Below are 15,076 nucleotides of genomic sequence, written 5' to 3'. Positions count from 1 at the left end.
ACAGAGTTGATATATTTTGCCCTGACTTTGATCTGCATTTCAATGAGAAGTGTGTAAGCAGAGGGGTTCTGAGTTTACTCAAAATTGGTAAATATCATTTAAAAGAAAGATCACGGACCCAGAAACTATCTAAGGAAGCAATAATGTTTACTGTCAAGATTGGGCAAAATTAGGAGTAAGGAAATCAGAATGATGACTGCTGGGCCTCTGCTTCTCCAATGTGAGTAAATCGGACTTTCTGACTAATACACCAACCAACAAAATCAGTTTCATTCTTACTGCTCTTCCACTCTTACACAGTTTTATCATCTTTATATCCTGTGTACTTAGTTGCTTGCGTTAATCTCTATTAGTGAATCAACAATAACAAAAAAATCTGTGTTCACACCATGTTTTGCCAGAGAGCAGAGATCATGGCCTTTTCAGTAAGTATTAACTCATAATGAATTCAGGGTAAGTTTATTCAGGAAGCTTTGTAGACATAGACATAGACATGGTTTGGGTGTAGTCAAAAAATCAAAAAGACATTACCATTTTTTGTTGATGAGACGCTATCAAGTCCTTCTTTGATAGAAATCTGCTTATTTTGATGGACTAATAATGATAGCTACTTATTTACAAAGGCAGCTTTCTGCCTCACCTTGCCCACGGTGATTCACTTGGCAAACCACTTTACATCTTTAGGAAAATGAAAGTAATAATGTCTTGAGATTAAGTATCTCAAGAGAGGTGTGGACCAACTTCTTAATAGAAACATGGCACAGTAAACAGTACTCTAAACTCCAAGCAATGGAAATGATATGCTGTGAGCAGGGTAACCCTCACTTTCTTCATCTGTAAAATGCAGACAACACCAGCTACTGTGAGAAATTAGGGAAGAGTGAGTACCTTGCATAGTGCCTGGCATATAGTAGATATTCAGTTAATTATTTATCATTAATAATACTTTTTATTATGGATGTAACTTGCTAGGAAAACTGGTCACTCTCATAAAGTTGCCCAAGTATACTTTTTGACAGTGCTATTCCTTTAAGAGTTATTACATATTCTTCTTTGAAATGGGTTCTTTAACAAAATGTATGTGGACATAGGGTACACCATTAGAAAGACACTATAATTGGTGGCCTCCCAGAAAGGAAAAATGTGATTCACACCTGAGAAACTATCTACAACTCATAAAAACAATGGTGAAAATGTCTAAGCAAATATTCTACTACACTAACCTCTCAGCACTTTTTTTCCTTATCTTTTGTGACATTTTACTTAGAAGTAAGTGTTAAACTTAACACTATTCTTTTAAAAGAAAATACACAATAGATAACTGTCAACTATTTATCATCTGTATATACTTATCCCATAGGCCTCTCTACTTATTTACTTCATATTTCCCTAATTATTTGTGTTAGTACCCAGAAAACATAGTACCAATATTCTGTTGCTCCAATTAGTAATTGTTAAATACATCTGGCAAAAAAATTTGACAGTAGAGAGAATTTTTCCTTTCAATCCATGATAATTATTAAACATGCTTGGTTATGAATTTTAAAGGGAGTTACTTACTAAAATTAAACTTAGTATGTGAGCATCTTTGACTAAATCCCCTTAGACATTCTCAACTGTTGTGAAAGGCAAAATTATTTTCTCCACATGTGTCTTCTAAGAGTCTGTGAGGCCACTGTATAATCATCTTAAGTATGGCCTCTTGAGGAAATGGCACACACACGTACACAAAACACGGTAAACATAGCTATGGGGTCTGAGAATATCAACCGACTTACAAGGTATGAGACTGTGACAAGTCCGTTAAATATGAAAAAACAGAAAAGAAATTATGAACCTTCATATAACAAACATGATTTTTATTATGTCAAGGAAGTAATTTTTAAATTCTTGTCAATGACCATAGAATAATTAATTTCTATGAGAGGTAGTAAATAGTAAGAAAAACAGAGGCAGTAAAATATATGAAAAATACCTATCTGCAATTGTTATCAAAGAAATTTTTAAAATGAAGTGCCATTTTGTACTTATAAAATTGGAAAAAACTAAAAAATGTGAATATGATCTGATATGTTTGTAGAAATAGATACTTTTATGCTTGCTTTTGAAGCTTCATTAAGCTGTAATTGATATACAATAAACTGCACATACTTAAAGTATACAACTTGACGAGTTTTGACATAACTGTCGTACCTGTGAAACCGTTGCCATTTCAAGGTAATGAACATATCTGTCACCCCCAGAGTTAAGCTTGTGCCCTTCTGTAATTGATCCATCTTTCCTCCTCTCTCCTCCTCCCAGGCAATTAGTGATCTGCTTTCTGTCACTATAAATTAGGTAATGTTTTCTGGAATTTTATATAAATAGAGTACGAGTACATGCAGTACATACTTGTTTTTTTTTTCTCCACTTATGTCACGCAGCATAATTATTTTAAGATTTATCCATGTCGTATGTATCAATAGTTCATTCTTTTTAAATTCCATCGCATGGCTATACCACAAGTTGTTTACCACCTGATGACGGACATTTGAGGGTTTTTTTGTTTTTTTGTTTTGATTTTTTGAGGGAGGGGCTATATAAGGCTGTTCTGAACATTAATGTACAAATCTTTATGTGAACAGATGTTTTCATTTCTTGGGTAAATATGTTGGAGTGGAATGAATAGGTTATGTTGTGGGCATATGTTTAACTTTGTTTTTTCTTTTATTATTTTGTGTTTAACTTTTTAAGACACTGCCAAACTGTTTTCCAAAGTGAAGCCTTTTTAAGCAGGGTGTTAGTGTTCCAGTTGCTCCACTTCCATGCTAATGCTTGGTATGATCATTTTGGGCTTTTTTGTTTTTTGTTCTCTTTGATATTAGCTATTATAATAGGTATGTAGTGGTATCTCATTGTGGTTTATTTTATGTAAGTTCTTCAACTATGTTTTCATCAAAATTCTTTGAGGTATGCTAGGTCTTTTTCATTTTCACATATATTTTAGAATCAGCTTGATAATTTTTACCAAAAAGCCTTGCAGGGATTTTTATTAAGATTAAATTAAGTTTGTGGATCAATTTGGGAAGAATGGACATCTTAACAAATTAAGTCTTTTGGACCAAGAACATAATATATCTATCCATATATTTAGGTTTATTTAATTTCTCCTGTCAGTGTTTTCTACTTTTTGGTGTATAGGTCTTGTACATCTTTAGTCAAATATATCTCTAGTAAGTTCATATTTTTTTGGTGTCATTGTAAATGATATATTTTAGGTTGATTTAATTTCAATTTCCAGTTTTTTGTTTTTTTTTTTTGCTGGCATATAAAATACAATTTTATTGTTTTTTGTTTATTGACTTTGCATCCTGAACTCCTAAATTCACTTTAGTTGTCTCTTTTGTAGATTTCTTAGGTTTTTCTATGTAGACAATAATGTTGTCTGCAAATAAGTATGATTTTACTTATACCTTTCCAATCTGCATGCCTTTATTTATTGATTTACTTATGTAATACCTCATTTCACAGTTCAGGAATTCCAGAACCATGTCTATTAGAAGTGACAGGAGCAGACATTTCTGTCTTGCTCCTGATCTTAGGGAGAAAGCAGTGAGTTTTTCACCATAAAATATATTAGCTGGAGCTTTTTATGTGTATGCCTTTATCAGGTAGAAGAAGTTTCCTTCTCTACCTTGTTTGCCAAGAGTTTTTATCAAGAGTGGATGTTGGATTTTGTCAAATGCTTTTTATGCTTCTGTTGAGATGATTATTTTGTGTTTCTTTCTTAGTTCGATAATTTGATTAATTGTATTGATTGATCTTGAATGGTAAACCAATCTTGAATTTCTAAATGTCTCACTTGGTCACAATATAATATTCTTTTTTATACTGTTGAATTTGATTTTCTAATACTTTAAGGATTTTTGTGTCTATGTTAATGGTGGATAATGGCCTGTAATTTTCTTTTCTTATGACATTTTTATCTGGTTTTGGAATCAGGATAATGCTACCCTCAAGTTGGGACGTGTTCTCACTTTTAATTTTTTCTGTAAGAGTTTGTGTAGAATTGATACTATTTCTTACTTAAATACTTAGTAGAATTCATTAGTGAAGCCATCTAGGCCTAGACTTTTCTTTGTGGGAAGGCTTTTAATTAGCAATTAATTTAGTTAATAGGTGTAGAACTACTCAGTTTATTTCTTGATTAAGCTTTGGTAGTTTGTATCTTTCAAGAAATTTGTCCATTTCAACAAAATTATTGCACTTCTGGGCATAAAGTTTTCATAATACACCATTATTTCAATAATATTTTTATCCTTTTAATGTCATAGGATATGTAGTAATGTTACTTCTCTCATCCCTGATATGTCTTCTTTTTTCTTGATAAGTCTGGCTAGAGGACTATCAACTTTATTGATCTTCTTAAAGAAACAATAATAATTTATGATTTTCCTATTTTCTTTCTTATTTTCCTTCTGTTTATTTGGGGCTTCATTTGCTCTTTTTCCCCCCTCATCATTTACTGTAGAAGCTCAAGACATTTATTTGAAACCCCCCCTTTTTAAAATTTAGATATTTATTTTTAGAAATTTCCCTCTAAGCATGGCATTAGCTTTATCCCACAAATTTCAGTGTATCATGTTTTCATTTTCCTTCAGTTTAAAATTTTTAATTTCTCTTATGATATAATTTTTGACCCATAGTTTATTTAGAGGTTTGTTATTTAATTTCCATCTCTTTGGGGATTTTCTGAAGACCTTTTTGTTAATAATTTCTAAGTCCATTCTGTTGTAGTCGGAGAACATACTTTATATGGTTATTATATATTATTAAGGTGTTATTATGAAAGCAGCATATGGTTGAGTTTTGCTTTTTTAATTCAATCTGGCAATTTCTTTCTTTTAATTGGAGCATTTGAACCATTTACATTTAGTGTTGTTATTGATATTATTAGGTTGAAGTCCGTCATCTTGCTGTCTATCTTGTTTTCTATCTGTCCTGTCTGTTCTTTGTGGGCTTTTTTCTCTTTTTCTGCCTTCTTTTGGATTATTTTTTTTATGGTTTTATTTTATGTCTTTTATTGGTTTATTTATTTGGTGTCTAGTGGTTGATTTAGGCTTTTTTGAAAATATGTATACATTTTTAATTGTCGTCTACTGAAAGTGAGATACAATTCTGTAGTTATCAGATTGACAAAAATTAAAAAGGAGAATTATGAACTGATGTAAAAGTGAGGAGATGAATATTCCACACTTTTGGTTGGAGTATGAATTGATATTATCTTTGTGGGTAAAATTTGGCAGTGGTATCAAAAACTGTAAAATAATCCATTTGACACAATACTTCTGCTTCTGGGAAGTTAATCTAAGGAAATAACTGGACAAGTGCACAAAGATGTATGCATAATGACTTTTATCACAACAATGTTTGTAATATCAAAATAATGAAAATGTCCTGAATATCTAGCAACATGGGACTGGTTGGATAAATTATGCTACAGCCACTTTATAGAGTAACTTACTATCATTAAAATTAGATTTCTGATTTTGCCATGAAAGAATGCTAAAAATATATATTTTTTAATGAAAAATATCTAAATTACAGAATAGTATGTAACATGGAATGTCATTTTTTGATTAAGAAAACCCACATGCATGAATTTATTCTCAACAGGAAGAAGGTGAAAGTATAACAATGCTTTTCCTTAGGTGATAGAATTTTATCAATTTTAGTTTAATATTTCTTCTATTTTTAAAATATAATGATCATTAATTACTTAAGTAGTTTGTTTTAATTAAAGATAAAATTTAATAGTGGTAGCAACAACTACTTTAAGCTTAATTTTCCCATTATTTAGTTATTTCAGCAGAATAATTGAGGTGATACTGTTGACTACTTACCTCATAAAAATGTTCAAAAGATTTTTTTTTTAATGTCAGGGACTACATCTGGTTCCATATTTATTTAGGAACCATAGTTGCATTATGTCATGTGATTATCTTTATGTTACGTTGTATTATTAATCATTTCATGGAACTGCTAAACATTTTTAAATGTTTATCAAATAAGTGTTTACAAAATAAATGCTTATCAAATAAATGTCTACAAATAAGAGATTTGCAACAAAGCAAAGACAGCATAGCATCACATTATTCAACTGACTATCAATCCCATTTGCCTGAGTTATGTAAAATGAAATTATCTTCTTAGAAAAAATAGTGGGAAAAACTCAAGCTTTTGGTTTCATACAGTTCAAGGATATAACCCAGTCCTCTGCAGGTGCTTCATTTTGAAAGAGTGTAATTTTAGGAGACATTCTCTTATCATACTCATGTTAGTAATATCTCTGAGAAGCCTTTTCCAATACATTTCACAGTTCTGCTTTGAGCCTTGGATAAAAGTATCATTGTCTAAAGGAAGTAAAATTTAGAAGGAAAAAACACCTAAATTATGTTGGAACTAAGATGTTTTAATTTAGTTTCATACTTTTCTCCTTCAGTGTTTGGTCACACAACTTCTTTCCCAAAGGGATTTGTTTTCTGATTTGCTTTCCTGAGCATATTCTCATGAGAAACACCTGCGACATTTCATGAAAATCATTGTCCTCATGTATTTTCAAAGATTCTAAAAAATAACTGGATTTATTTAATAAGTGTACACTAGAACAACCAAGCTGAGACTTTGGTTTACATACCAATGATTTATGCTTTTCATCAGTGATTATCCCCTTGTGGGTTTGAATTATTGTTAGGCTATCTGAACTTTTCTGAGGAAATGGGAATTTTTTTCTTTTTCTTTATTCCTTGTTTTTGGTCAAAGAAACAACTTGTCTTTAAGAGTAAATTTCACTCTAAATTGGAAGACATAAACACATAATATGCCACAATTTTTCAGGTACTTTAGACGATTATTACATGGAATAAATCACAGGTAGCAGCAAGAGGGCAAAAAACTGACAGAAACTTACATGATAGTTTGCCTTTAGAGAAATTTGGCTCTGCATCAGAATATACAATAAAATTTGAACTAGCATTTGCCACTAATGTCCATCAAACTAGTGTTGTAATAATTTTCCCCGTGCATGCAGTGGCTGCCCTGATTGATGCTTATAAAACAGGAAAAGCTGAAACTAGGAAGCTGGAATTTGCATTCTCAAGTGGAACAACAGATTCATCATAATCCTGATTCCAAGATATATACATTTGGAAAATCTCAGGAAGGAAATATAGCTAAACAAGCTCATTTTGCCATTCAATGAATATTTATAGCATATTTCCTGCCTGCCAAGCAAGGGAAATTCAGGGAACAAAACAGACATGGCTTCTGTTTTAAGAGAACTTAATTTATTGGACTGTAAATAGGTTCTATCTCATAGTATATGGGCGCTTTTTATTTTTTGTGTGCCTCGGTATTTTAAAAAAAATCTTATTCCTGAAAATAAGATTTCAGAGAAAAGAATGAATAAGAATTGTATTTTCAAAAGTGGCATTAGGATAAATAAAATCTACCCAAAAGCTCTTCTGTTAACTGAAGTCAGTACTCTTGCTCCTGGTCTGTTTGCCTGCTTGGCCTGCCGTCATGAATTTTTCTTCTCTCAGTTAACTGCTGAGATTTGGTTTCTCTTTTTTGCTTCCCCAGCAACTGATCTATGATGTATACTTCCTGCCTCAAGATTTTATATGTCCTACGTTTTCCCAGTTTTGCAAACCTCTGGCTTAACTTCTATATTTTTTATAACTCCTTTTGCTCCATCAGTTGTCAGCTCATTTTGGCTTCATTCTTTAAAATGGCCAATATAGAACAACCCAAAACTCCAACCAACAACACTTAACGTTCTTTTATAATTACATGATACATTCTACTCTTGAAAATTAGACAGAGAGGATTCCAATTGCCTTATTCTCTATTTAGTGAAATGTCTGCATGAAGTGAAGGACAGTGTGTTGGTATATTCTATATTGACTCTCATTCTCTTAATCAGTAAATATTTAAGAGCTAACACTTATTGTGTGATTCTGTGCACTAGACATCATGGTAAGCACACCACATACACTATGTCAATTAAAAATTATAGCTGTCTTATGACACAAGTTGTATTAGTTTGCTAGGGCTGCCATAATAAATTACCACAAACAGAGGCTTAAAACAATGAAAATGTGTTCTCTTACAGTTCAGGCCAGAAGTCCAAAATCAAGGTGTTGTGAGGTTTGTTTCTTTGAGGGGCTCACAGGGAAAATCTTTTCTATGCCTCTCTCCTAATGTCTCGTGGTTTCTGACAGTTCTTGGCATTCCTTGGCTGGCAACTGCATAATTCTAGTCTCTGTCTTCATTGTCACATAGCTGACATCTTTCTGTGTTTGTGTCTTCACATGGTATTCTCCTCTTATAAGGACACCTGTCATACTGGATTAAGGGTCCATCCTACTGCAATATAACTTCGTTTTAATTAATAGCATCTGCTGTGACCTGTGTCCAAATAAGGTCACATTCTGAGGTTCTGGGCAGGGCTTCAGAGTCCTTGGGGGACACTATTCAGCCCAATACATAGTATTTTTATTATTCCCCAAAGACACATGGCAGTTAAGTAATTTGCCTAAAGTCACATATTTCATGGGGAGTTAGGATTCAAACCCAAACCTGTCTGTTGACAAAGCCATTCTCTTAATCACTCTGTTGGGAAGTATGAGAAACTTTCCCATCACTAAGTAAATTATAATCAATTGGGTAGATAAAACAGAAATTTAAATAATAGAAAAAATGAAAACTGGAAATAAACTGTGCAGGATAAGTCACAAAGTATCTTACTATATTTCCAAACAAAATAGCACACAGATAAAACTGAGTTCCATTTTTCCTCTCCTTAAAAAAAATATGTAAGAAGAAATACAAACTACAAAAATACTAACATGTTATTTCACCTATAGGTGTCATTACTTTTTGCTTTCTTCAGTGAATGAATCAAAGTCCTCTGCTAAACTCTCTGCCTCTTATAGTTCATCTTATCTTTGTTTATATATAATCTGCATCTTAAATTTAACCAGCCCAAGGCCTAGACTTCCCCCCAGAATCTTCCCTTTCCTTCAAATAGAATTAGATATTATCTATAAATCTCTTCTTTTTCTGAAAACTCACTTTCATGTTTTGTGACCCATTGGAACAACTAGGCATGCTAAAGACATATATAAAGGTACTACCAAAAAACACCTTTTGGGAGCTGAAGAGGTCAGGGAGGTGGACGTTAAGCATGCTGGGTCAAAGAAGGGCAAACGTTATCTATGTCAAAGCTGGAGCTTAGCCAAAACTGGGGCAGGAAGGGATGAAGGAACCATAATAATTCACAGCACTGGGGTGCAAGGACAAAATGGGACTGGCCACAAAGTTGACTTGCTGCTGATTGTCTGAGCTACACATCCTGGTGTCCTTAAATTTTCTCAGACATCTGATTTGTGTAAGTCATGAAACTTAGAACAGGAATAAGCTAAGGTGCTTTTGCTGCGTAGTTTGTGTTGAGGGGTTCATGGAAGGTCACAGAGATTAAGTGGCTCAGCTCATGGTTCAGTCAAGGCTGTTGGGCTCTAGAGCCCCTTCTCTTAATTACTACCTGTAATTTCTCCCAGGAAAGGTCGTATTAGCTGAAAATAATATTTATATTGATCTTCATTGTGGAAGAGAAATAACATTTATAAAGCACCTAAAATATGTGAGGCATTCTGTTAAGTGTTTAACATATTTTATTTAATTTCCATCACATCTTTCTTTGTTCCTCAAAATAATGCTGCCTGGAATTAATATTATTATTATTCTAGGAAATATGAGACTTAGAGACACTAAGGGCTTCTCCAAAGCTACTTCGCTAGAAAACCCCATGAGGAGAGGACCACATATGGAGAGCTTTGTCATTTGTTTTGTTTTCTGTCACAGCAAACCCCAGTTCAGAACAGCGTATCAGGAGGCATGTTGGCATCAATGCCGCTATGTGTTTATCCTAATTTTTGCTCATCTCTTTTCTACTTAGAAAATGTAGTAGAGTGAGTGTGTGGTCAGCACATACCCATGTGCTCTCTACATTTTCCAACCTCCCTTTCTAGGAATTTGGGGGCATGTGACTAGCTGCAGCCAATGGGTACTGAGTGGATGGTACATGTGTCGTTGCTGGTGAGGTAAGAGCTGCTATATACCTCTTCTACCTCTTTTTCTTTCCTGTGATGATTTTGGAGGCCAGGCGTCTCAGATGGCATAGCTATAAGATGGAGGCTGCTCAGTTCTCTCAGTCGCCACTTGGAGAATAGCTTCAAGTATGAACTTTCATAGTAGTACGCCCCTGAGTTTGAGGGCTTGTTTGTTACTCCAGCATAGCAGATCCTATTTTTACTAGCATAGAGAAAGTCTTTTGTTGACTTTCTTCCATAACACGTTCCTCCTAAGGTACTTTCCTTCTCCTTTAGATATTGCTCCTTAGAAAAAGAATGGTGTACTTTTGGGTGGTGGGAGGTCTTTGTCCACAGGTGGGATCAAGAACAATTTTTGGTTAACTCATATTCAGTGCGCAGTGAGAATTACCTTAATGTTAGATTTAATGACATTGTTACAAGTCCAGAATTCTACTACTGAATGTGCCTTACAAATTGCTATAAGCATTGTGCTACTTGGGTATGTTTGATGCAGTCGATAAGAAGCATGTTATTTGGGATGAAAGCTTTTTCTCTACTTTATCATAACTGCTGTTCCTTCAAGGCTATAGCAGACAGTTATAAATATGGGCTCATAATCTTGAATTTTAGAATTTAAAAAAATGGTAATTTGAACCTAATTATTGGACAGTTTTGTTTTTATTGACTCAGAGTTTACAGAAAAATTAAATAATGCAGTACAAACCTACAAAGAGGATTATCTTTCACTTTTTGCCAGCAGAGAAGTAACAAAGCCAGCAGTTCTGAGAAAAATGCAAGATATTCATTGAGGCTGCCTTCAGTTGCCGGGGTGTGCAGACCATCTGGCAATGAAAGAAGATGGGGGCTCAAAATGGCCTTTGTTAATAAAGGGATTGCCACTGGGAGGAATAATTCAACCTTTAATTGTACTTATCTGAGGAGAGAGCAACTAAAGGATCTCCTTTCTCAGATGAAAATGATGAGTGACCTTGAAGACTTAGCACTGGTCATCCTTGGATAGCTGAATTCTCGTCAACTTTGCTCATTATAAGTCCAGTCTGAGTGTACTCAAAGCACCTAGTGACCTCAGTGGGAGTTCTAAGGCACAATCAGTCCTGAGGAAGGTGGTGTTTTTAAATCATGCTTCTTATTCATTGAAAGGCTAGAAGATGAAGGCAGAAAACATGGACAACTCAATTACGGGCCTTAAAATAAGCATGCGATGTGGGTTTCACATTAGTACCAATAATTAACTGCAACCACCACTTTCAAATGGAAGTTTGTGATGCTTGGCGTCACTCAGTCACTGATTCTATGTGGGGGAGAGAGAAATGTGAAAGGATCTTCTTAGAAACAAATATTTAATTTACAATTCATCTGGGAGTATTGTAAATGAAAGAGAGATGCTGGAGTTCATGGCGCTTAGATTTCATCAGTTGGTATTAACAGAGAGTTATGGTTTGATTATTTTAAACTAACAAATACAGAGCCAAGCTTTAATTGTGCTTAATTTGATATTTTTTGCTTAATAAATCAATTTTATTGTTGTTAACATCAGTGATGATGATGATGATGATAGAAATACAGACAATAACAGAAATACAGAAAAGAATGAGACAGAAGGGAGCAACCTCAAATGAGGTCTCCTCTCACAGAATATGGATATTGTAATCTGATGACCTTAATCATATTTCACTAAAGTTAATTCCTTTTGTTTCATTTTAATCATGATTACGGTTTCAATACCATCTCTACTACCAAGAAGAGAGTTGCTATGTCTATCAAAAACTACATGTTTCAAAACTGTATTGATCCATCCCGGAGTGGAATGAAGGTATCCTGCATGAGTCTTTATATTCATTGTCAATTGAATCATTTGAAACCTTGAGCCTTAGGAATAAAGACTTTGCCACTAAGCAATATCTAAAAGTTACGGAGTAAATATTCACTTTACCTATTTTATGACCAGACTATCCCTTAAGTCCTTTACTTTGGTCTCATAAAAACAATTTTAAAATCAGCCTGGGCAGAGTCCAAAAACTCAAATTTAAAGTAATACACCAACCATTAGTAACTATACATGAATATTGCCACTTAGCACAGTGCATTAGTGATTCTTAATGAGGGAGTTTTAATAACATATAAATCTCATCAATCTTATTATCATGCTAGGTACAAGTGACCAACAAATATGTTTTGAATAGTTTCTGACTGTGTGTCCATTTAAGTATTATACAAAGACCTGTTCTCCAACAGGTTTTCCTTTTCTTCTGCTTTCTATCTCAAATCATCTTCCCTCAACTACCCCCAATGACAGAATTTTTATATGCGTTGCTTGCACCTTCTAGCTCATTGCAGGTTTTTCATAACAGTTAAACAACAACTCTAATTACTATGCATAATTGAAGAGTAATTTTCCATGGTACAGGTGCAGTTACCCGAAATCTATTCTCCTACAACGTATTTAAACAACTCTTTCCCTCACATTAATTTTGCAAGGAAACCAGGTATCTAATCTCTCTTCATTCCCTCCATCCCACCCCCACCCCCATTCCCCTGTATTTAGAAGGAGAATTGGGCTTGACTTTCTTCAAACAAGAAATATTCTCATGTAAGCTTAATCCTGTCAGCACAGTTTCCCCAGAGAAAGTTGATTCCATTGAGAAGGGCATGAGCTTTGTACAGTTATTAGAACTGACTTAATGTTTAATGCGACAGTAACTATTTACTTTTATTTTGTTTTGGACAGAGACCATTAATGCTTTCCACTAAGGATCTAAGTACTTCAGTTTGATATCATGAAGAAATTAACTCCATAAAAACAAAGCCCTATCATTAAACTATCATAACTGTCATAACTCTGGCAGAGTTATATCAGAGGGGGGGACAAAAGGACCTCAAAAGGTCTCCTCCACAAAGAAAAGTTTTCTTGACTTTTTTGAAGTCTGACATAGATAAATTAGTATTTTATTTGGCATAATAATACATAAACACCATCTTCCATCAGTTTCCCAACCTTTAAAAAGTATAAAAGTGCAGCTCCGTACACACATATAAAAACATTCCTTATTAGTGAATTTGTTCTATTTTCAGTTTGACAATTAGTAATGTAGCCTTTAGTTTCAGGTAATTTTTGATCTGTTAATGGAACATTAATGACCAGAAGGAAAAATAAAGTAGAAGTGTTGCCTTGTAGCTTAACAATGGCCAGAAATGGCTCTTTGCGAACTGATGACTCCCCAAGCTCTAAGCAAGTCATGCCTTCAAACTAAGGCACATGTTATCTTCATGGCTGGGACTGAGAAAATTAAATCCTATAGCAGAAGTCCATGACATTCCAGCTTCATTGTCTCATGTTAACTTCAACTTAAAAATTATCCTAAAGTTGTTATTGTTATTCTTTAAAGATGTTTAATCCACTTTTTAGGACAGCCTGAAAGCTTTGTGATTCTCGTAAACAAAATGGCAATGGCCGGAGAAAGTTTGGCATTTTATGCTGCAACATGCTACTAACAGCACTTCTTCAACAGCAAGAAATTCAAGACAAGTGAGGATTCTTGAATTCACACACACACACACACACACACACACACACACACACACACACTCACAGAGTAATAACAGTCTTGCAGGACTTTGCAGGGCAGATTCTGTGCCTGGGTTTGCTGATTAATTTGTGTAATTCTTTCGCAAGTGTTACACAGTAGGCTTCTTGGGTATACATTAATACAGTAGACTTAAAGTCACATATGCATAACAAAACAAATCATAAATAATGAGATACTAAAAACCAACTGTCACTGAGGTAGCAATTATTGGTGTCTCTTTTTCGCTTCAGTGACTTTTTCCTTTTACCCTGAGACATGCAAACAGAACAAACAATTAGCGAAATAATTGATGATCAGTACCTTCAAAGCTTGTGGTGACCTGGTTTATGCTTTATAGGCTTAATAATGAGAACACCTCTTATTACTGATTAGTGTGCTGCCTGGTGCTCTCTGATGGTGCTCGGGAGGTACATCTGTATCAGACAATAGGTTTTTATCTGCCCTTTACAGTTAGTTGGTCCCTAATGAACTGAGCTTTTGTCCCTTGCTGTTTTTAGATTCCAATTAAACTTGTTTATAGAATAGGCAAATAATTAAAGATGTACTGTTTTCCACAACTTAATATTGTCTTCCAATAGGGTTGTGTTGCAGTTGGTGGCAATTAACATATGTAGTTATGTTTTTAATCATTTATGTATTAAAACACATGCAAAATGTGCCCATGTTTTCTTAGTCTTCTTTGTGCTTGTCAACCCATTCTCTTAACTTGCATTGGGTATGCTAATTACCCTCTGTCAAGCTAGGGTAACTCATCTTTTGCAAGAAAAAAATTCAGTTTTCATTTTATGCTTGAGAAAGTCAAAGAATGGCAGTTTATTCTGGAGCTTTCAGAACCAGAAAAGAATGCTTAAAGGTTATGACAAACTGATTTTATGTTGTGCACAGCAAGAAGTATTAAACAGATAAATAACATGTCATGTTAGAAATTTTATGTTAAAGTATAATTTCTTACCTCTTTTGTTAAAGTTTCTATCAACTTGTGTTCTACATTAGGCTTTATGCAAAATATCTGTATAGAATATATCTTCATCACAAAAACATGGAAAATGAAATAGGGAAAACTTTTGGTAACTGTGTCATCCCCCAACAAATTAAAAATTTACATGATCCCTATAAACTGTGGAACTGTTAGTTCTCTTGTAATCTTAGAGAAATACTCCAAATGATAGTTTCAGGCTTCCATTTTCACAGTTTTTAACCAAAGGTTTTAAGTGTTGGCGTGTTTTATCAATGAGATGGGCCACTCCTTCCCTAAAGGGACTGACATCCTCTAGGATTTTCAGGAAATGTGTGACATTGGTTAACACTCCCAGATCCCAAACACTATTTCTTCTA

General features: G+C 34.0%; 1 pseudogene; it reads right to left on the bottom strand.

Annotated features, from left to right (window-relative positions):
• LOC134372724 (small ribosomal subunit protein eS6-like) overlaps positions 1-15,076 on the bottom strand; it is a 72,916-nt pseudogene that overhangs the window by 983 nt on the left and 56,857 nt on the right.

The sequence above is a fragment of the Cynocephalus volans genome, chromosome 3 (genome assembly GCF_027409185.1).
Source record: "Cynocephalus volans isolate mCynVol1 chromosome 3, mCynVol1.pri, whole genome shotgun sequence".
In the NCBI taxonomy this organism is placed as follows: Eukaryota; Metazoa; Chordata; class Mammalia; order Dermoptera; family Cynocephalidae; genus Cynocephalus; species Cynocephalus volans.
The sequence above is the reverse complement of the archived record's forward strand: the minus strand, read 5'-3'. Positions and strand labels throughout refer to the sequence as shown.